Raw genomic sequence first — 21,176 nt, forward strand, 5'->3', positions numbered from 1 at the left:
ACTGGAGAGCTATGAATACCGGGAGGGTTGATGAGCAGAGCGACAACAGGCGAGTAGGGATGGGAATCAAAAACCAGTTCTTGTTGAGAACCGGTTCCCAGTGTTTCAGTTCCTTGGAATCGTTTTGGCGATTATGCAAACGATTCCCTTATCGATTCCAGTGGGCGCGAATGACGTCACCACGCAGCGCTGCGTGGCGAGTCCAGCGCAGCCAGCAGCCAACAGTAAACATGGCGCCCAAGCGGTACAAACGCTGGAAAGTTTGGTTCCACATCCCTAAAAAAGACGACAACAGGGCAACTTGCAAAGTGAATATTTCACCAAAGGAAGGAAATACTACCAACATGCAATAACTATGAATGAATGATTAACGTTGGTGAATCTGAACCCAGCAACGTTAGCAACGTTAGCATGTCCTCAGCTAAAACAAATACCCTAAATAAAAGAGAAACTCCAAAACAAATAATTGCATCTTAAAATTTGAGAGGTAATTCAAAACTCCAAAAAACCCAAAACTAAGCCAAAACAAAATAAAAAAAACCCAAGAGGCTTCAGAACCAGTTTTAGTCAAAATAACACAAAACCAAAACACAGGACTCTTCAAAATCAACCGAACTACAAACAGCTTATAGTAGCCTTCAGAACATACAAAAAACATAAGAAAAGTCATAGTCCAGCACGAGCTAATAAAGCTATCCAAATAATTAATCAATCAATCAATCAATCAATCAAACACCCAGCAAAGAGGCCAGCTGTTCACACAAAGGAAACACAGCCACCTTCTGGTAGGAAGAGGAGGTTTAAATAGGGAGGCCTCTTCAGTGATTGCTGGAGTCATTAAGGTGAAGAACCAATCAGAGCAGGAGTAGGCCTCAACCAGGAAGTGTCTGCTGTCTCCTCAGTGGAGACAGCAGGCAGGAACCTATCTGATACAGGAAAAAGAAACATACGAAGGCCGTAACAATGTGAACGTGGAGCTGGAGCTCAGAGGAAAGTTTCCAACGACTCATCACAAACCCAGAGTCGGTGTGATGTTCCTAACAAAGAGCTCCGTGAGTCTGTTTCCCCCCACATCCAAACTCAGGGCCTGCTTCATCCTCCTGCAGAACGTGAGACAGACGCAGAGATGAGCCGATGGAATCACTGGATCCTTAGAAAACTCTGCCAGAGCAAAAATGAAAATCTCTTCTTTGGACAGCCTGTTGGTATTTTCCTACATATCACACCAGTGTGCACCTTCAAACAGCTACCTCTGATAATATCCCTGACTCCCGCAGCACCTTCTCCCTGTCACAGACACTTATATTTAATTGGAGTGTTTCTTCACAGAAGGCTGATTGCGGAGGGCCTTTGATGCCTCGCTGCTCTCTAACCCGCCGTGCAGCAGCCGCACACTGAAGGAGGCTGCTGCATTCAGAGCTCAGGGCTTCAGGTTAGCTTCCTCATTACCAAACGCCTCCTTTAGAGTCTGTACAGCAGACAGCTGGACACGGTCAGGACACTCCATTCAATTCAGTTTCATTTATATCAAATCAAATCAAATCAAATTTATTTGTAGCACATTTCATGTACAAACAATTCAAAGTGCTTTACATAAAATAAAAGCATTGCAGCAGGGAGTGGAAGAAGCATTAAAAATACATAAAAGAATATAAAGAGAAACAAATATAATAATTTAAATTTATTTAAAACCAGCAACAGTCCAGATAAGTTCAAAGATATCGTGCAGATTTCATGCATAGACACATGAGAACAGAAATGTTTTTAACCTGGATTTAAAAATGTCTCCATTTGGTGAAAGTTTAATCTCCACTGGCAGTTTGTTCCACTTGTTTGCAGCATAACAGCTAAATGCTGCTTCTCCATGTTTAGTCTGGACTCTATATAGCGTCAATTCACAAAAAAGGTCATCTCAGGGGACTTAACAAAAAGAAACTTGACTATTCCCTTTGAACAGCACTAAGAAGAAACAACAGCAGCATAACTAAAGGATAGTTCAGAGTCACCTGAGTTAATCCTGAATTTAAACTAGTTAATCTTGCCAAAAAGGGTGAAATAACTGTGAATAAGCTGTAAAAGTGTGCAGGTCTGTGTTACTCAGCAGAATCAGATTATAGATCCTCACATGAACAATCAGTGCTCTAAGAAAACACTTAAACTCTCACTGAGAATGATTCCAGCAGAGGGAAGTGTTGATGTTTGCTCTTGAAGGAGGTTTTTGAGCGAACATTAATTTCCTTCTTCGTTAAAGTGCTGAACTCTAAAAGATCTCCCGCTGCTCCCTCAGACTCCCGCAGCTTCAGGCTGTTCTCTGCAGATTGCTTCAGAACACGCCTGAACGTTTATCGTCTCAAACATGGAGCCGATCGTCCGGAAGAAGAATTACAAACACGGCTTTTTATGTCTCTCCTTTGTTGGTATGAAGCTGGACATCAGCAACAAGCCTGCTTTGAATGACTCTGTTTGTTGTGTGTTTGGTAGGGCTGGGCCAGTTAACTTATCTAACTATTATCGCGTTAACTAGCTAATTATTTAACGCCGATAGATTAGTGCTGGGCAGTATGACCAAAAATACATATCACGGTATTTTTTTTTTCATGCATAATTAGGTGTTCACAGCATTTTGTACAGATTGAGAACAGAAGGCATATCCCTTTAAACCAAACATTTTATTATAAAATGTCATCATGGAAAATGTAAAACAAGCCTTATTAAAGAAGTTGTTTTACTGCTATTTATACTGTTGGGTAGATTAATCTGCAACAATGAAATATATTTGATCAAATTCAAGGGTTTGGACATTGTAGAAAAGTTCTGAAGTCCTAATGAGGGTTGATCCATGACAGCAGCGAGCACCACATCTGCTGACCTCCCTGACAACAGCAACAGAGAAATTAATAAATTCATTATCACAGCTGCAAAGTCATGCTGAAAAAAACTTACTTAATTAAAGACCAGTCAGCTAATGCCTCACTATGCCAAAACTGTTGTAATTTAATCAATTTACCGGAGAAAATACGTCAGAAATACCAAAAATGTATTAAATGTATTATTACTATAGGCCTATATAGTATTTTGGTAATGTTTTAAAACCTAACAATCAAAACAACTTTACATACTGTCACCTGACAGTAAAAAAGTTAACGGACTTTAGTGAAATGATCCCGTTAATTACCTCACGTTAGCCTCCGTTACTCAGCTTTAAGCTAGGTCCCTAAATCCATTCCATTTTTAACATCAACATCGACATTTCATGCTAACCAAATGTAAAAATAACGATGTCTAAGAGTATACTTCTGATAGATAATGTTTAAAAATGTTATTTTATTAACTTACCAGTAATTGTTCTTGATGAGCAATTGAGGTTAACGGAGCTGCGTCTCTTGTTTGGAACTGTGGCGTCTCCGTGACCCACGTGACTTCCGCATTCCTTTCTTTCTGTAGAAGTCTATGAGAGTGTCGCCACTCTCTTTTTACACCACTGCTTGAACTGACCCAGGTCGTCATGGTGACTCGCAGCCCTCTGTTCTGTAAAACTTAAAGCATTTAATGTTTTTTTTCCACAGTGTTTTGCTTCCCGTTAAACTGCTCGCTCACTCCAGCGTGACGTCTTCTCCTTCCTGTGCTGAGTCAGCGCTCGGCCTCAGAACTGCGGCCTGAGGACTTCTTATTGTGCTGACATTCTGTGGCACACCAACTCCGGCTGTTCTGCAGCTAAACTGTCATTTTCATTTACTCCCTGTTTGTCTGCGCTGTGGCTGCTGAGGACAGACGGACCTGTGGTGCTGATCAGGACCACCCTGCCCCCCCCGCTCGGTGACACGTGCTGGATGTTCCCGCTTTGGAGCAGAATGTATTTTAAAGCTCTGCTTACTCCTCTTCCCAAAGGAGGAGACGGAGACAATTACAGCATGTAAAGGAAACCTGGAGCAGCTTTTATCCACAGACTGTTTGTTTGCATTTCATTAATCTTTCATCTGAATATTTTTAGGAGAAAAAAGTCTCCAAGTAAAACTGTGTATCATCAGTCACCCTCATCGGCCGACACGCTGCTTTGTCCTCACACCGTCTTTGCTGCTGTAACATCTGCTCTAAATCAGGCCGATCCTGCTGAATGTGCAGCAGTTTGACTCAGCTCCACCACTCCCTTCATTTCTTCATTTCTTCATTTTGTTCAACAGACGCTGATAAACACAACTGTAGGTGTGAGTTAGCCAAAAGGCAGAGGTGGGCAGAGCAGCCAAACACTGTACTCAAGTAAAAGTACTGTTACTTCAGAATAATACGACTCAAGTAAAAGTAAAATGTCTGATTTATTTGTTAACACAAGCATTCAATCAGACAAAAATAAAAGAGACTTAGGAAATGTTTAAAACATATGTAACCCATACACTGGAAAAAATCAAAGTCTTACCAAGTATATTTGTCTCATTTCTAGTCAAAATATCTCATTACACTTAATATAAGACACAACTGCCTAACAAGTTCTATTTCAGCCAGATATAGGGACTTGTTTGAAGACAATACATCTAGAATATCTTGTTAAATGAAAAAGTCTTGAAAACAAATTGTTTTGAGTCACATATCATATGAAACAAGCTTTTTTTTTACATTTGAAGAGGTTTTTAAGCTAATTTCAAGATCACTTTAACTCAAAAGTCCTAAATATCACATTTTATTTCAAGAAATCTTAACAAGCCGATTTTCACTAGTTCCGTTGGCAGATTTTTTTGCTTATTTCAAGCAAAAACGTCTTTTATTTGTTGTTTTTTTACTTATTTTTGGAGGGGCATTTTTTCCAGTGCGTGTAACCTAAAAAACAAACATTCACCTATCCATGGGGGGAAAAACGAGTTTAGGAAACTTAGCGCTACATGTTTCCTCAAGTTAGATGTTGAGTTTCTGCTGAAATGTGCGTTTGTTTTGGTTGACACAGAAGACACATAATGTAGCTGCTGTTTCTCACTCTTTGTAAGGTAAACATGCTTTCAGTATGAGGCCTCGTCTGCGTCTTCATTTCCCACCGTTGGTTCTGACATTTTTCATCTGTTTCTTTGTTTGTTTGCTACGACTGCTAATGCTAAAGCTAACCCGTCCCGCCGCTGAGATCGAGTACGGTCACGTGACCAGACTGCACGGCTGCGTCTGATTGGTGGAACACAGTCAGGTGGTAGAGCCTTTGGCGGAAGTCTCTCTCTCTGTCAGAATAAAACATTAAAATGAGGCGTACGCGGGGGGATAAAAATAATGAGGCGTAGAATACCAAAGAGGTAAGAAGAAAAGTAACCAGCTCATTGTAGCCTAATGTAGCGGAGTAAGAGGACAGCTTCTGCTGCACACATCTACTCAAGTTAAAGTAAAAAGTATAGAGATTTAAAACTACTTCTGGAAGTATAATGTTTTCAAAAACTTACTCAAGTAAATGTAACTCGTTACTACCCACTAGAGATGGGACCAAGTCACACATGTGCAAGTCTCTATTATTTTTTTCTGGTCAGGTCAAGTCACCTTATTATTGCAATTTTACCTGCAGAATCTGATCTTAATAAAGTGAAAACACAAAGATATAAGTAACTGTCAGTAAACATCATTGGCCAATGTGTCCAACCTGTCCACCCCGTATCATATCAAGCTAACGTTAGCTAACTACCGGCTAGGCTAACAGGATAATATTAGCTAATTTAACAGCACTTCCTGGTCAGAATGGATCTTTAAATGAGGAACAAAGTTGGAAGTTGTCGTCTGGCTGTCTGAGATGTTGATGCCGCATGTCTTGCATTGAGCTGTTCGTCTTTAGCCGTCAAAACGGTGATTATGAAAGCCGAAGACAACGACTCTCGGTCCCGCTGACATGTTGATGCATATCTGATATGAGTTTATTCTCTCCAATAAACACTAAGGTATGTAGAGAGGGCATGGCTGACTGACAGGGTAGGGATCCAATCAGGACGCCATTCTCAGCCTGCGCTCCTACCGGGTAATCCATATTATTTTTTTATTAATTTATTAATCTTATATTCAAACTGAAAACATGAACTGAATAACTCTCAAGTCATTCAAGTCATCGTGTCTCAAGTCAAGTGCCGAGTCTTTAACTTCCAAGTCCGAGTCGAGTCTCAAGTCTTTTATTTTTTGCCAAGTCAAGTCACAAGTCATCAGAACAGCGACTCGAGTCGACTCGAGTCTAAGTCACAGTGACTCGAGTCCCCATCTCTGCTACCCACCTCTGCCAAAAGGGTATTTACATCTGCAGTCACCCTAAAAACAGAATACAAGCTAATAACGGCTTTATATCAAACATTATAAAACACAGAAATGTAAATACAGTTCCAGTTCAGTGCAGCTTTACAGGGAACGCAGAGCGGCCCGATGAATGTTTCCCAGGAGCAACGGCAGCAGCTGCTCTGACTGAAGCTGCCGTAAACCGATACGATCTGTTCAAACTGTCCGAGCCGAGGAGAAGGGAGGCCATCTTATAAGGAAACATTTATCATGAAAACAGGCTTATTCAGGTCGGTGAATCAGTTCATCGAGCCGTACAAACTTTGATTTTCTACTTTAATTTATTTCTCTACTTTTTCTATTCCTGTCTCCTGTTTTCAAATGAAGGGGCGTGGCTAGCTCACACCCAGGACTTATAACTCCCTCCATCGGCTTCCTGTCCTTTACAGAACTGATTTTAAACCTTTAATGTCTGTTTTTAAAGCTCTTAACGGCCTCGCCCCGTCGTATTTATCTGAGCTTTTAACAGTCCTGGTAGAGCTCTGAGGTCAACAGATCAGTTTCTGCTGGAAGTGCGCAGGTCAGAATACAAACCCTGGGGTGAGCGAGCCTTTTCCCAAAGCTGCCCCCAGGCTCTGGAATAAGCCCCCCGTCCAGCTGCGTCTTATTTCTGACCTGGGCCTCTTCAGATCCAGGCTAAAAACCTGCTTATTTAGGATGGCTTTAATACCCAGTAGTATGATGGCACTTTTATCTTATTTTATTTTGTTGTATTTTATTGCTTTCACTGTTCTTTTGTTGTTTTTATTTGTTTTTACTTATTCTTCTCTTTATTTATTATTGGTAAAGCACTTTGGTACATCATAATGATTGTCTGTAAAGGGCTGTATAAATAAAGCACATTTACATTTATTTAGTCCATGCAGCATTCAGGCAGATGCCCACCTGAAGGTCTGTGAGCGCTGCAGTACCTGAACCTGTCCGCCAGGGGGAGCTGTGGCTCCAGCGGTCCCCAGCAGGGCTCTGTGATCACTGACCCAGTAAATGGTGGTTAGTGTGAGGATCTCATCCAGCTCACATGCCGCCTTTTGGGAGCCGCACATGCTCATAATTTCCCTGAATACAAGTCATCGCCTCAAACGCCAAACATTTGTCCTCCTGACTGATTCCATTCATGCAAAGAGAAGCAGAGCCATTAAAACTCCTCCTCCCTCATCTCCTGCCTCCTCCTCCCTCATCTCCTGCTTCCTCCTCCCTCATCTCCTGCCTCCTCCTCCCTCATCTCCTGCCTCCTCCTCCCTCATCTCCTGCTTCCTCCTCCCTCATCTCCTGCCTCCTCCCTCATCTCCTGCTTCCTCCTCCCTCATATTCTGCCTCCTCCCTCATCTCCTTCTTCCTCCTCCTCCCTCATCTCCTGCCTCCTCCTCCTCCCTCATCTCCTGCCTCCTCCTCCTCCCTCATCTCCTGCCTCCTCCTCCCTCATCTCCTGCCTCCTCCTCCCTCATCTCCTTCTTCCTCCTCCTCCCTCATCTCCTTCTTCCTCCTCCCTCATCTCCTGCTTCCTCCTCCTCCCTCATCTCCTGCCTCCTCCTCCCTCATCTCCTGCTTCCTCCTCCCTCATCTCCTGCCTCCTCCCTCATCTCCTGCTTCCTCCTCCCTCATATTCTGCCTCCTCCCTCATCTCCTTCTTCCTCCTCCTCCCTCATCTCCTGCCTCCTCCTCCTCCCTCATCTCCTTCTTCCTCCTCCCTCATCTCCTGCCTCCTCCTCCTCCCTCATCTCCTGCCTCCTCCTCCTCCTGCATCCGTCTCTGTCGCCTCTTCTTACACATGATTGTTCAGGGTGTCACATCAGCTGGACATTTTTTCATTCCTGGTTCCTCTGTTTCCTCTGTCTCCTCGCTCCTCTGCTTCCTCGCTCCTCTGTTTCCTCGCTCCTCTGCTTCCTCGCTCCTCTGCTTCCTCGCTCCTCTTTTTCCTCGCTCCTCTGTTTCCTCGCTCCTCTGCTTCCTCGCTCCTCTGTTCCCTCGCTCCTCTGTTTCCTCGCTCCTCTGCTTCCTCGCTCCTCTGTTTCCTCGCTCCTCTGCTTCCTCGCTCCTCTGTTTCCTCGCTCCTCTGCTTCCTCGCTCCTCTGTTTCCTCCCTCATCTGCTTCCTCGCTCCTCTGTTTCCTCGCTCCTCTGTTTCCTCAATCCTGTTTCCTCGCTCCTCTGTTTCCTCGCTCCTCTGTTTCCTCGCTCCTCTGTTTCCTCGCTCCTGTTTCCTCGTTCCTCTGTTTCCTCGCTCCTCTGTTTCCTCGCTCCTCTGTTTCCTCGCTCCTGTTTCCTCGCTCCTCTGTTTCCTCGCTCCTCTGCTTCCTCTGTTTCCTCGCTCCTCTGCTTCCTCGCTCCTCTGCTTCCTCGCTCCTCTGCTTCCTCGCTCCTCTGTCTCCTCGCTTCTCTGTCTCCTCGCTCCCCTGTTTCCTCACTCGTCTGTTTCCTCACTCCTCTGCTTCCTCGCTCCTCTGTCTCCTCACTCCTCTGCTTCCTCGCTCCTCTGTCTCCTCGCTCCTCTGTTTCCACGCTCCCCTGTTTCCTCACTCGTCTGTCTCCTCACTCGTCTGTCTCCTCGCTCCTCTGCTTCCTCACTCCTCTGTTTCCTCGCTCCTCTGTTTCCTCGCTCCTCTGTCTCCTCGCTCCCCTGTTTCCTCGCTCCTCTGTTTCCTCCCTCCTCTGTTTCCTCCCTCCTCTGTCTCCTCCCTCCTCTGTTTCCTCACTCGTCTGTCTCCTCGCTCCTCTGTTTCCTCGCTCCTCTGTTTCCTCGCTCGTCTGTCTCCTCGCTCCTCTGTTTCCTCCCTCCTCTGTTTCCTCCCTCCTCTGTCTCCTCGCTCCTCTGTTTCCTCGCTCCTCTGTCTCCTCGCTCCTCTGTCTCCTCGCTCCTCTGTCTCCTCGCTCCTCTGTCTCCTCGCTCCTCTGTTTCCTCGCTCCTCTGTCTCCTCGCTCCTCTGTCTCCTCGCTCCTCTGTTTCCTCGCTCCTCTGCTTCCTCGCTCCTCTGCCTCCTCGCTCCTCTGCTTCCTAGCTCCTCTTTTTCCTCGCCCCTCTGTCTCCTCGCTCCTCTGTCTCCTCGCTCATCTGTTTCCTCGCTCCTCTGTTTCCTCGCTCCTCTGTTTCCTCGCTCCTCTTTTTCCTCGCTCCTCTGCTTCCTCGCCCCTCTGTCTCCTCGCTCCTCTGTTTCCTCGCTCCTCTGTCTCCTCGCTCCTCTGTTTCCTCGCTCCTCTGTTTCCTCGCTCCTCTGTCTCCTCGCTCCTCTGTTTCCTCGCTCCTCTGCTTCCTCGCTCCTCTGCTTCCTCGCTCCTCTGCCTCCTCGCTCCTCTGCTTCCTCGCTCCTCTTTTTCCTCGCCCCTCTGTCTCCTCGCTCCTCTGTCTCCTCGCTCCTCTTTTTCCTCGCTCCTCTGCTTCCTCGCTCCTCTGTCTCCTCGCTCATCTGTCTCCTCGCTCCTCTGTTTCCTCACTCCTCTGTTTCCTCACTCCTCTGTTTCCTCACTCATCTGTCTCCTCGCTCCTCTGTTTCCTCGCTCCTCTGTTTCCTCGCTCCTCTGTCTCCTCGCTCCTCTGTTTCCTCGCTCCTCTGCTTCCTCGCTCCTCTGCTTCCTCGCTCCTCTGCTTCCTCGCTCCTCTGCCTCCTCGCTCCTCTGCTTCCTCGCTCCTCTTTTTCCTCGCCCCTCTGTCTCCTTGCTCCTCTGTCTCCTCGCTCATCTGTTTCCTCACTCCTCTGTTTCCTCGCTCCTCTTTTTCCTCGCTCCTCTGCTTCCTCGCTCCTCTGTCTCCTCGCTCATCTGTCTCCTCGCTCCTCTGTTTCCTCACTCCTCTGTTTCCTCACTCATCTGTCTCCTCGCTCCTCTGTCTCCTCACTCATCTGTCTCCTCGCTCCTCTGTTTCCTCGCTCCTCTGTTTCCTCACTCCTCTGTTTCCTCGCTCATCTGTTTCCTCACTCCTCTGTTTCCTCGCTCCTCTGTTTCCTCGCTCCTCTTTTTCCTCGCTCCTCTGTTTCCTCACTCCTCTGTCTCCTCGCTCATCTGTTTCCTCACTCCTCTGTTTCCTCGCTCCTCTGTTTCCTCGCTCCTCTTTTTCCTCGCTCCTCTGTTTCCTCGCTCCTCTGTCTCCTCGCTCCTCTGTTTCCTCGCTCCTCTGTCTCCTCGCTCCTCTGTTTCCTCGCTCCTCTGTTTCCTCGCTCCTCTGTCTCCTCGCTCCCCTGTCTCCTCGCTCCCCTGTCTCCTCGCTCCCCTGTCTCCTTTCTCCTCTGTCTCCTCGCTCCCCTGTCTCCTTTCTCCTCTGTTTCCTCGCTCCTCTGTCTCCTCGCTCCTCTGCTTCCTCGCTCCCCTGTCTCCTTTCTCCTCTGTTTCCTCGCTCCTCTGTCTCCTCGCTCCTCTGTCTCCTCGCTCCTCTGCTTCCTCGCTCCTTTGTTTCCTCACTCCTCTGTTTCCTCACTCATCTGTCTCCTCGCTCCTCTGTCTCCTCGCTCCTCTGCCTCCTCACTCCTCTGTTTCCTCGCTCCTCTGTCTCCTCGCTCCTCTGTCTCCTCACTCCTCTGTCTCCTCGCTCCTCTGCTTCCTCGCTCCTCTGTCTCCTCGCTCCTCTGTCTCCTCGCTCCTGTTTCCTCGCTCCTCTGTTTCCTCGCTCCTCTGTCTCCTCGCTCCTCGTTTTCCTCGCTCCTCTGTTTCCTCGCTCATCTGTCTCCTCGCTCCTCTGTCTCCTCGCTCCCCTGTCTCCTTTCTCCTCTGTCTCCTCACTCCTCTGTCTCCTCGCTCCTCTGCTTCCTCACTCCTCTGTTTCCTCGCTCCTCTGTTTCCTCGCTCCTCTGTCTCCTCGCTCCTCTGTTTCCTCGCTCCTCTGTTTCCTCGCTCCTCTGTTTCCTCGCTCCTCTGTTTCCTCACTCGTCTGTCTCCTGTCTCCCCTGTTTCCTCGCTCCTCTGTTTCCTCACTCGTCTGTCTCCTCGCTCCTCTGTTTCCTCGCTCCTCTTTTTCCTCGCCCCTCTGTCTCCTCGCTCCTCTGTCTCCTCGCTCCTCTTTTTCCTCGCTCCTCTGCTTCCTCGCTCCTCTGTCTCCTCGCTCATCTGTCTCCTCGCTCCTCTGTTTCCTCACTCCTCTGTTTCCTCACTCCTCTGTTTCCTCACTCATCTGTCTCCTCGCTCCTCTGTTTCCTCGCTCCTCTGTTTCCTCGCTCCTCTGTCTCCTCGCTCCTCTGTTTCCTCGCTCCTCTGCTTCCTCGCTCCTCTGCTTCCTCGCTCCTCTGCTTCCTCGCTCCTCTGCCTCCTCGCTCCTCTGCTTCCTCGCTCCTCTTTTTCCTCGCCCCTCTGTCTCCTTGCTCCTCTGTCTCCTCGCTCATCTGTTTCCTCACTCCTCTGTTTCCTCGCTCCTCTTTTTCCTCGCTCCTCTGCTTCCTCGCTCCTCTGTCTCCTCGCTCATCTGTCTCCTCGCTCCTCTGTTTCCTCACTCCTCTGTTTCCTCACTCATCTGTCTCCTCGCTCCTCTGTCTCCTCACTCATCTGTCTCCTCGCTCCTCTGTTTCCTCGCTCCTCTGTTTCCTCACTCCTCTGTTTCCTCGCTCATCTGTTTCCTCACTCCTCTGTTTCCTCGCTCCTCTGTTTCCTCGCTCCTCTTTTTCCTCGCTCCTCTGTTTCCTCACTCCTCTGTCTCCTCGCTCATCTGTTTCCTCACTCCTCTGTTTCCTCGCTCCTCTGTTTCCTCGCTCCTCTTTTTCCTCGCTCCTCTGTTTCCTCGCTCCTCTGTCTCCTCGCTCCTCTGTTTCCTCGCTCCTCTGTCTCCTCGCTCCTCTGTTTCCTCGCTCCTCTGTTTCCTCGCTCCTCTGTCTCCTCGCTCCCCTGTCTCCTCGCTCCCCTGTCTCCTCGCTCCCCTGTCTCCTTTCTCCTCTGTCTCCTCGCTCCCCTGTCTCCTTTCTCCTCTGTTTCCTCGCTCCTCTGTCTCCTCGCTCCTCTGCTTCCTCGCTCCCCTGTCTCCTTTCTCCTCTGTTTCCTCGCTCCTCTGTCTCCTCGCTCCTCTGTCTCCTCGCTCCTCTGCTTCCTCGCTCCTTTGTTTCCTCACTCCTCTGTTTCCTCACTCATCTGTCTCCTCGCTCCTCTGTCTCCTCGCTCCTCTGCCTCCTCACTCCTCTGTTTCCTCGCTCCTCTGTCTCCTCGCTCCTCTGTCTCCTCACTCCTCTGTCTCCTCGCTCCTCTGCTTCCTCGCTCCTCTGTCTCCTCGCTCCTCTGTCTCCTCGCTCCTGTTTCCTCGCTCCTCTGTTTCCTCGCTCCTCTGTCTCCTCGCTCCTCGTTTTCCTCGCTCCTCTGTTTCCTCGCTCATCTGTCTCCTCGCTCCTCTGTCTCCTCGCTCCCCTGTCTCCTTTCTCCTCTGTCTCCTCACTCCTCTGTCTCCTCGCTCCTCTGCTTCCTCACTCCTCTGTTTCCTCGCTCCTCTGTTTCCTCGCTCCTCTGTCTCCTCGCTCCTCTGTTTCCTCGCTCCTCTGTTTCCTCGCTCCTCTGTTTCCTCGCTCCTCTGTTTCCTCACTCGTCTGTCTCCTGTCTCCCCTGTTTCCTCGCTCCTCTGTTTCCTCACTCGTCTGTCTCCTCGCTCCTCTGTCTCCTCACTCCCCTGTCTCCTCGCTCCTCTGTCTCCTCGCTCCCCTGTTTCCTCTCTCCTCTGTTTCCTCGCTCCTCTGTCTCCTCGCTCCCCTGTTTCCTCGCTCCTCTGTCTCCTCACTCCTCTGTCTCCTCGCTCCTCTGTCTCCTCGCTCATCTGTCTCCTCGCTCCTCTGTTTCCTCACTCCTCTGTTTCCTCACTCATCTGTCTCCTCGCTCCTCTGTCTCCTCACTCATCTGTCTCCTCGCTCCTCTGTTTCCTCGCTCCTCTGTTTCCTCACTCCTCTGTTTCCTCACTCCTCTGTCTCCTCGCTCATCTGTTTCCTCACTCCTCTGTTTCCTCGCTCCTCTGTTTCCTCGCTCCTCTTTTTCCTCGCTCCTCTGTTTCCTCGCTCCTCTGTCTCCTCGCTCCTCTGTTTCCTCGCTCCTCTGTCTCCTCGCTCCTCTGTTTCCTCGCTCCTCTGTTTCCTCGCTCCTCTGTCTCCTCGCTCCCCTGTCTCCTCGCTCCCCTGTCTCCTTTCTCCTCTGTCTCCTCGCTCCTCTGCCTCCTCACTCCTCTGTTTCCTCGCTCCTCTGTCTCCTCGCTCCTCTGTCTCCTCACTCCTCTGTCTCCTCGCTCCTCTGCTTCCTCGCTCCTCTGTCTCCTCGCTCCTCTGTCTCCTCGCTCCTCTGTTTCCTCGCTCCTCTGTTTCCTCGCTCCTCTGTCTCCTCGCTCCTCGTTTTCCTCGCTCCTCTGTTTCCTCGCTCATCTGTCTCCTCGCTCCTCTGTCTCCTCGCTCCCCTGTCTCCTTTCTCCTCTGTTTCCTCGATCCTCTGTCTCCTCACTCCTCTGTCTCCTCGCTCCTCTGCTTCCTCACTCCTCTGTTTCCTCGCTCCTCTGTTTCCTCGCTCCTCTGTCTCCTCGCTCCTCTGTTTCCTCGCTCCTCTGTTTCCTCGCTCCTCTGTTTCCTCGCTCCTCTGTTTCCTCGCTCCTCTGTTTCCTCACTCGTCTGTCTCCTGTCTCCCCTGTTTCCTCGCTCCTCTGTTTCCTCGCTCATCTGTCTCCTCGCTCCTCTGTCTCCTCGCTCCCCTGTCTCCTTTCTCCTCTGTTTCCTCGATCCTCTGTCTCCTCACTCCTCTGTCTCCTCGCTCCTCTGCTTCCTCACTCCTCTGTTTCCTCGCTCCTCTGTTTCCTCGCTCCTCTGTCTCCTCGCTCCTCTGTTTCCTCGCTCCCCTGTCTCCTCGCTCCTCTGTCTCCTCACTCCCCTGTCTCCTCGCTCCTCTGTCTCCTCGCTCCCCTGTTTCCTCTCTCCTCTGTTTCCTCGCTCCTCTGTCTCCTCGCTCCCCTGTTTCCTCGCTCCTCTGTCTCCTCACTCCTCTGTCTCCTCGCTCCTCTGTTTCCTCACTCGTCTGTCTCCTCGCTCCTCTGTTTCCTCGCTCCTCTGTTTCCTCACTCGTCTGTCTCCTCGCTCCTCTGTCTCCTCGCTCCTCTGTCTCCTCGCTCCTCTGTCTCCTCGCTCCCCTGTCTCCTCTCTCCTCTGTTTCCTCGCTCCTCTGTCTCCTCGCTCCTCTGCTTCCTCACTCCTCTGTTTCCTCGCTCCTCTGTTCCCTCGCTCCTCTGTTCCCTCGCTCCTCTGTCTCCTCGCTCCCCTGTCTCCTCGCTCCTCTGCTTCCTCACTCCTCTGTTTCCTCACTCATCTGTCTCCTCGCTCCTCTGTTTCCTCGCTCCTCTGTCTCCTCACTCCTCTGACTCCTCACTCCTCTGTTTCCTCACTCCTCTGTCTCCTCGCTCCTCTGTTTCCTCACTCATCTGTCTCCTCGCTCCTCTGTTTCCTCGCTCCTCTGTTTCCTCGCTCCTCTGTCTCCTTGCTCCTCTGTCTCCTCGCTCCTCTGTTTCCTCACTCATCTGTTTCCTCGCTCCTCTGTCTCCTCGCTCCTCTGTTTCCTCGCTCCTCTGTTTCCTCACTCGTCTGTCTCCTGTCTCCCCTGTTTCCTCGCTCCTCTGTCTCCTCACTCCTCTGTTTCCTCGCTCCTCTGTTTCCTCACTCGTCTGTCTCCTCGCTCCTCTGTCTCCTCGCTCCCCTGTCTCCTTTCTCCTCTGTTTCCTCGCTCCTCTGTCTCCTCACTCCCCTGTCTCCTCGCTCCTCTGTCTCCTCGCTCCCCTGTTTCCTTTCTCCTCTGTCTCCTCACTCATCTGTCTCCTCGCTCCTCTGTTTCCTCGCTCCTCTGTTTCCTCACTCCCCTGTCTCCTCGCTCCTCTGTCTCCTCGCTCATCTGTCTCCTCGCTCCTCTGTTTCCTCACTCCTCTGTTTCCTCACTCATCTGTCTCCTCGCTCCTCTGTCTCCTCACTCATCTGTCTCCTCGCTCCTCTGTTTCCTCGCTCCTCTGTTTCCTCACTCCTCTGTTTCCTCACTCATCTGTCTCCTCGCTCCTCTGTCTCCTCACTCATCTGTCTCCTCGCTCCTCTGTTTCCTCACTCCTCTGTTTCCTCACTCATCTGTCTCCTCGCTCCTCTGTCTCCTCGCTCCCCTGTCTCCTCACTCATCTGTCTCCTCACTCATCTGTCTCCTCGCTCCTCTGTCTCCTCGCTCCTCTGTTTCCTCGCTCCTCTGTTTCCTCACTCCTCTGTTTCCTCACTCATCTGTTTCCTCACTCATCTGTCTCCTCGCTCCTCTGTTTCCTCACTCCTCTGTTTCCTCACTCCTCTGTTTCCTCACTCCTCTGTTTCCTCACTCATCTGTCTCCTCGCTCCTCTGTCTCCTCGCTCCTCTGTCTCCTCACTCATCTGTTTCCTCACTCATCTGTTTCCTCACTCCTCTGTTTCCTCACTCATCTGTCTCCTCGCTCCTCTGTTTCCTCACTCCTCTGTTTCCTCACTCCTCTGTTTCCTCACTCATCTGTCTCCTCGCTCCTCTGTTTCCTCACTCATCTGTCTCCTCGCTCCTCTGTTTCCTCGCTCCTCTGTTTCCTCGCTCCTCTGTCTCCTCGCTCCTCTGTTTCCTCGCTCCTCTGTTTCCTCACTCCTCTGTTTCCTCGCTCATCTGTCTCCTCGCTCCTCTGTTTCCTCACTCCTCTGTTTCCTCACTCCTCTGTTTCCTCACTCATCTGTCTCCTCGCTCCTCTGTTTCCTCGCTCCTCTGTTTCCTCGCTCCTCTGTCTCCTCGCTCCTCTGTTTCCTCGCTCCTCTGCTTCCTCGCTCCTCTGCTTCCTCGCTCCTCTGCTTCCTCGCTCCTCTGCCTCCTCGCTCCTCTGCTTCCTCGCTCCTCTTTTTCCTCGCCCCTCTGTCTCCTCGCTCCTCTGTCTCCTCGCTCATCTGTTTCCTCACTCCTCTGTTTCCTCGCTCCTCTTTTTCCTCGCCCCTCTGTCTCCTCGCTCCTCTGTCTCCTCGCTCATCTGTTTCCTCACTCATCTGTTTCCTCGCTCCTCTGCTTCCTCGCTCCTCTGTCTCCTCGCTCATCTGTCTCCTCGCTCCTCTGTTTCCTCACTCCTCTGTTTCCTCACTCATCTGTCTCCTCGCTCCTCTGTCTCCTCACTCATCTGTCTCCTCGCTCCTCTGTTTCCTCGCTCCTTTGTTTCCTCACTCCTCTGTTTCCTCGCTCATCTGTTTCCTCACTCCTCTGTTTCCTCGCTCCTCTGTTTCCTCGCTCCTCTTTTTCCTCGCTCCTGTTTCCTCACTCCTCTGTCTCCTCGCTCATCTGTTTCCTCACTCCTCTGTTTCCTCGCTCCTCTGTTTCCTCGCTCCTCTTTTTCCTCGCTCCTCTGTTTCCTCGCTCCTCTGTCTCCTCGCTCCTCTGTTTCCTCGCTCCTCTGTCTCCTCGCTCCTCTGTTTCCTCGCTCCTCTGTTTCCTCGCTCCTCTGTCTCCTCGCTCCCCTGTCTCCTCGCTCCCCTGTCTCCTCGCTCCCCTGTCTCCTTTCTCCTCTGTCTCCTCGCTCCCCTGTCTCCTTTCTCCTCTGTTTCCTCGCTCCTCTGTCTCCTCGCTCCTCTGCTTCCTCGCTCCCCTGTCTCCTTTCTCCTCTGTTTCCTCGCTCCTCTGTCTCCTCGCTCCTCTGTCTCCTCGCTCCTCTGCTTCCTCGCTCCTTTGTTTCCTCACTCCTCTGTTTCCTCACTCATCTGTCTCCTCGCTCCTCTGTCTCCTCGCTCCTCTGCCTCCTCACTCCTCTGTTTCCTCGCTCCTCTGTCTCCTCGCTCCTCTGTCTCCTCACTCCTCTGTCTCCTCGCTCCTCTGCTTCCTCGCTCCTCTGTCTCCTCGCTCCTCTGTCTCCTCGCTCCTGTTTCCTCGCTCCTCTGTTTCCTCGCTCCTCTGTCTCCTCGCTCCTCGTTTTCCTCGCTCCTCTGTTTCCTCGCTCATCTGTCTCCTCGCTCCTCTGTCTCCTCGCTCCCCTGTCTCCTTTCTCCTCTGTCTCCTCACTCCTCTGTCTCCTCGCTCCTCTGCTTCCTCACTCCTCTGTTTCCTCGCTCCTCTGTTTCCTCGCTCCTCTGTCTCCTCGCTCCTCTGTTTCCTCGCTCCTCTGTTTCCTCGCTCCTCTGTTTCCTCGCTCCTCTGTTTCCTCACTCGTCTGTCTCCTGTCTCCCCTGTTTCCTCGCTCCTCTGTTTCCTCACTCGTCTGTCTCCTCGCTCCTCTGTTTCCTCGCTCCTCTTTTTCCTCGCCCCTCTGTCTCCTCGCTCCTCTGTCTCCTCGCTCCTCTTTTTCCTCGCTCCTCTGCTTCCTCGCTCCTCTGTCTCCTCGCTCATCTGTCTCCTCGCTCCTCTGTTTCCTCACTCCTCTGTTTCCTCACTCCTCTGTTTCCTCACTCATCTGTCTCCTCGCTCCTCTGTTTCCTCGCTCCTCTGTTTCCTCGCTCCTCTGTCTCCTCGCTCCTCTGTTTCCTCGCTCCTCTGCTTCCTCGCTCCTCTGCTTCCTCGCTCCTCTGCTTCCTCGCTCCTCTGCCTCCTCGCTCCTCTGCTTCCTCGCTCCTCTTTTTCCTCGCCCCTCTGTCTCCTTGCTCCTCTGTCTCCTCGCTCATCTGTTTCCTCACTCCTCTGTTTCCTCGCTCCTCTTTTTCCTCGCTCCTCTGCTTCCTCGCTCCTCTGTCTCCTCGCTCATCTGTCTCCTCGCTCCTCTGTTTCCTCACTCCTCTGTTTCCTCACTCATCTGTCTCCTCGCTCCTCTGTCTCCTCACTCATCTGTCTCCTCGCTCCTCTGTTTCCTCGCTCCTCTGTTTCCTCACTCCTCTGTTTCCTCGCTCATCTGTTTCCTCACTCCTCTGTTTCCTCGCTCCTCTGTTTCCTCGCTCCTCTTTTTCCTCGCTCCTCTGTTTCCTCACTCCTCTGTCTCCTCGCTCATCTGTTTCCTCACTCCTCTGTTTCCTCGCTCCTCTGTTTCCTCGCTCCTCTTTTTCCTCGCTCCTCTGTTTCCTCGCTCCTCTGTCTCCTCGCTCCTCTGTTTCCTCGCTCCTCTGTCTCCTCGCTCCTCTGTTTCCTCGCTCCTCTGTTTCCTCGCTCCTCTGTCTCCTCGCTCCCCTGTCTCCTCGCTCCCCTGTCTCCTCGCTCCCCTGTCTCCTTTCTCCTCTGTCTCCTCGCTCCCCTGTCTCCTTTCTCCTCTGTTTCCTCGCTCCTCTGTCTCCTCGCTCCTCTGCTTCCTCGCTCCCCTGTCTCCTTTCTCCTCTGTTTCCTCGCTCCTCTGTCTCCTCGCTCCTCTGTCTCCTCGCTCCTCTGCTTCCTCGCTCCTTTGTTTCCTCACTCCTCTGTTTCCTCACTCATCTGTCTCCTCGCTCCTCTGTCTCCTCGCTCCTCTGCCTCCTCACTCCTCTGTTTCCTCGCTCCTCTGTCTCCTCGCTCCTCTGTCTCCTCACTCCTCTGTCTCCTCGCTCCTCTGCTTCCTCGCTCCTCTGTCTCCTCGCTCCTCTGTCTCCTCGCTCCTGTTTCCTCGCTCCTCTGTTTCCTCGCTCCTCTGTCTCCTCGCTCCTCGTTTTCCTCGCTCCTCTGTTTCCTCGCTCATCTGTCTCCTCGCTCCTCTGTCTCCTCGCTCCCCTGTCTCCTTTCTCCTCTGTCTCCTCACTCCTCTGTCTCCTCGCTCCTCTGCTTCCTCACTCCTCTGTTTCCTCGCTCCTCTGTTTCCTCGCTCCTCTGTCTCCTCGCTCCTCTGTTTCCTCGCTCCTCTGTTTCCTCGCTCCTCTGTTTCCTCGCTCCTCTGTTTCCTCACTCGTCTGTCTCCTGTCTCCCCTGTTTCCTCGCTCCTCTGTTTCCTCACTCGTCTGTCTCCTCGCTCCTCTGTCTCCTCACTCCCCTGTCTCCTCGCTCCTCTGTCTCCTCGCTCCCCTGTTTCCTCTCTCCTCTGTTTCCTCGCTCCTCTGTCTCCTCGCTCCCCTGTTTCCTCGCTCCTCTGTCTCCTCACTCCTCTGTCTCCTCGCTCCTCTGTCTCCTCGCTCATCTGTCTCCTCGCTCCTCTGTTTCCTCACTCCTCTGTTTCCTCACTCATCTGTCTCCTCGCTCCTCTGTCTCCTCACTCATCTGTCTCCTCGCTCCTCTGTTTCCTCGCTCCTCTGTTTCCTCACTCCTCTGTTTCCTCACTCCTCTGTCTCCTCGCTCATCTGTTTCCTCACTCCTCTGTTTCCTCGCTCCTCTGTTTCCTCGCTCCTCTTTTTCCTCGCTCCTCTGTTTCCTCGCTCCTCTGTCTCCTCGCTCCTCTGTTTCCTCGCTCCTCTGTCTCCTCGCTCCTCTGTTTCCTCGCTCCTCTGTTTCCTCGCTCCTCTGTCTCCTCGCTCCCCTGTCTCCTCGCTCCCCTGTCTCCTTTCTCCTCTGTCTCCTCGCTCCTCTGCCTCCTCGCTCCTCTGTTTCCTCGCTCCTCTGTCTCCTCGCTCCTCTGTCTCCTCACTCCTCTGTCTCCTCGCTCCTCTGCTTCCTCGCTCCTCTGTCTCCTCGCTCCTCTGTCTCCTCGCTCCTCTGTTTCCTCGCTCCTCTGTTTCCTCGCTCCTCTGTTTCCTCGCTCCCCTGTCTCCTCGCTCCTGTCTCCTCGCTCCTCTGTCTCCTCGCTCCTCTGTCTCCTCGCTCCTCTGTCTCCTCGCTCCTCGTTTTCCTCGCTCCTCTGTTTCCTCGCTCATCTGTCTCCTCGCTCCTCTGTCTCCTCGCTCCCCTGTCTCCTTTCTCCTCTGTTTCCTCGATCCTCTGTCTCCTCACTCCTCTGTCTCCTCGCTCCTCTGCTTCCTCACTCCTCTGTTTCCTCGCTCCTCTGTTTCCTCGCTCCTCTGTCTCCTCGCTCCTCTGTTTCCTCGCTCCTCTGTTTCCTCGCTCCTCTGTTTCCTCGCTCCTCTGTTTCCTCGCTCCTCTGTTTCCTCACTCGTCTGTCTCCTGTCTCCCCTGTTTCCTCGCTCCTCTGTTTCCTCGCTCATCTGTCTCCTCGCTCCTCTGTCTCCTCGCTCCCCTGTCTCCTTTCTCCTCTGTTTCCTCGATCCTCTGTCTCCTCACTCCTCTGTCTCCTCGCTCCTCTGCTTCCTCACTCCTCTGTTTCCTCGCTCCTCTGTTTCCTCGCTCCTCTGTCTCCTCGCTCCTCTGTTTCCTCGCTCCCCTGTCTCCTCGCTCCTCTGTCTCCTCACTCCCCTGTCTCCTCGCTCCTCTGTCTCCTCGCTCCCCTGTTTCCTCTCTCCTCTGTTTCCTCGCTCCTCTGTCTCCTCGCTCCCCTGTTTCCTCGCTCCTCTGTCTCCTCGCTCCTCTGTCTCCTCGCTCCTCTGTTTCCTCACTCGTCTGTCTCCTCGCTCCTCTGTTTCCTCGCTCCTCTGTTTCCTCACTCGTCTGTCTCCTCGCTCCTCTGTCTCCTCGCTCCTCTGTCTCCTCGCTCCTCTGTCTCCTCGCTCCCCTGTCTCCTCTCTCCTCTGTTTCCTCGCTCCTCTGTCTCCTCGCTCCTCTGCTTCCTCACTCCTCTGTTTCCTCGCTCCTCTGTTCCCTCGCTCCTCTGTTCCCTCGCTCCTCTGTCTCCTCGCTCCCCTGTCTCCTCGCTCCTCTGCTTCCTCACTCCTCTGTTTCCTCACTCATCTGTCTCCTCGCTCCTCTGTTTCCTCGCTCCTCTGTCTCCTCACTCCTCTGTCTCCTCACTCCTCTGTTTCCTCACTCCTCTGTCTCCTCGCTCCTCTGTTTCCTCACTCATCTGTCTCCTCGCTCCTCTGTTTCCTCGCTCCTCTGTTTCCTCGCTCCTCTGTCTCCTCGCTCCTCTGTCTCCTCGCTCCTCTGTTTCCTCACTCATCTGTTTCCTCGCTCCTCTGTCTCCTCGCTCCTCTGTTTCCTCGCTCCTCTGTTTCCTCACTCGTCTGTCTCCTGTCTCCCCTGTTTCCTCGCTCCTCTGTCTCCTCACTCCTCTGTTTCCTCGCTCCTCTGTTTCCTCACTCGTCT

Source organism: Odontesthes bonariensis, chromosome 12 (assembly GCF_027942865.1).
Source record: "Odontesthes bonariensis isolate fOdoBon6 chromosome 12, fOdoBon6.hap1, whole genome shotgun sequence".
In the NCBI taxonomy this organism is placed as follows: domain Eukaryota; kingdom Metazoa; phylum Chordata; class Actinopteri; order Atheriniformes; family Atherinopsidae; genus Odontesthes; species Odontesthes bonariensis.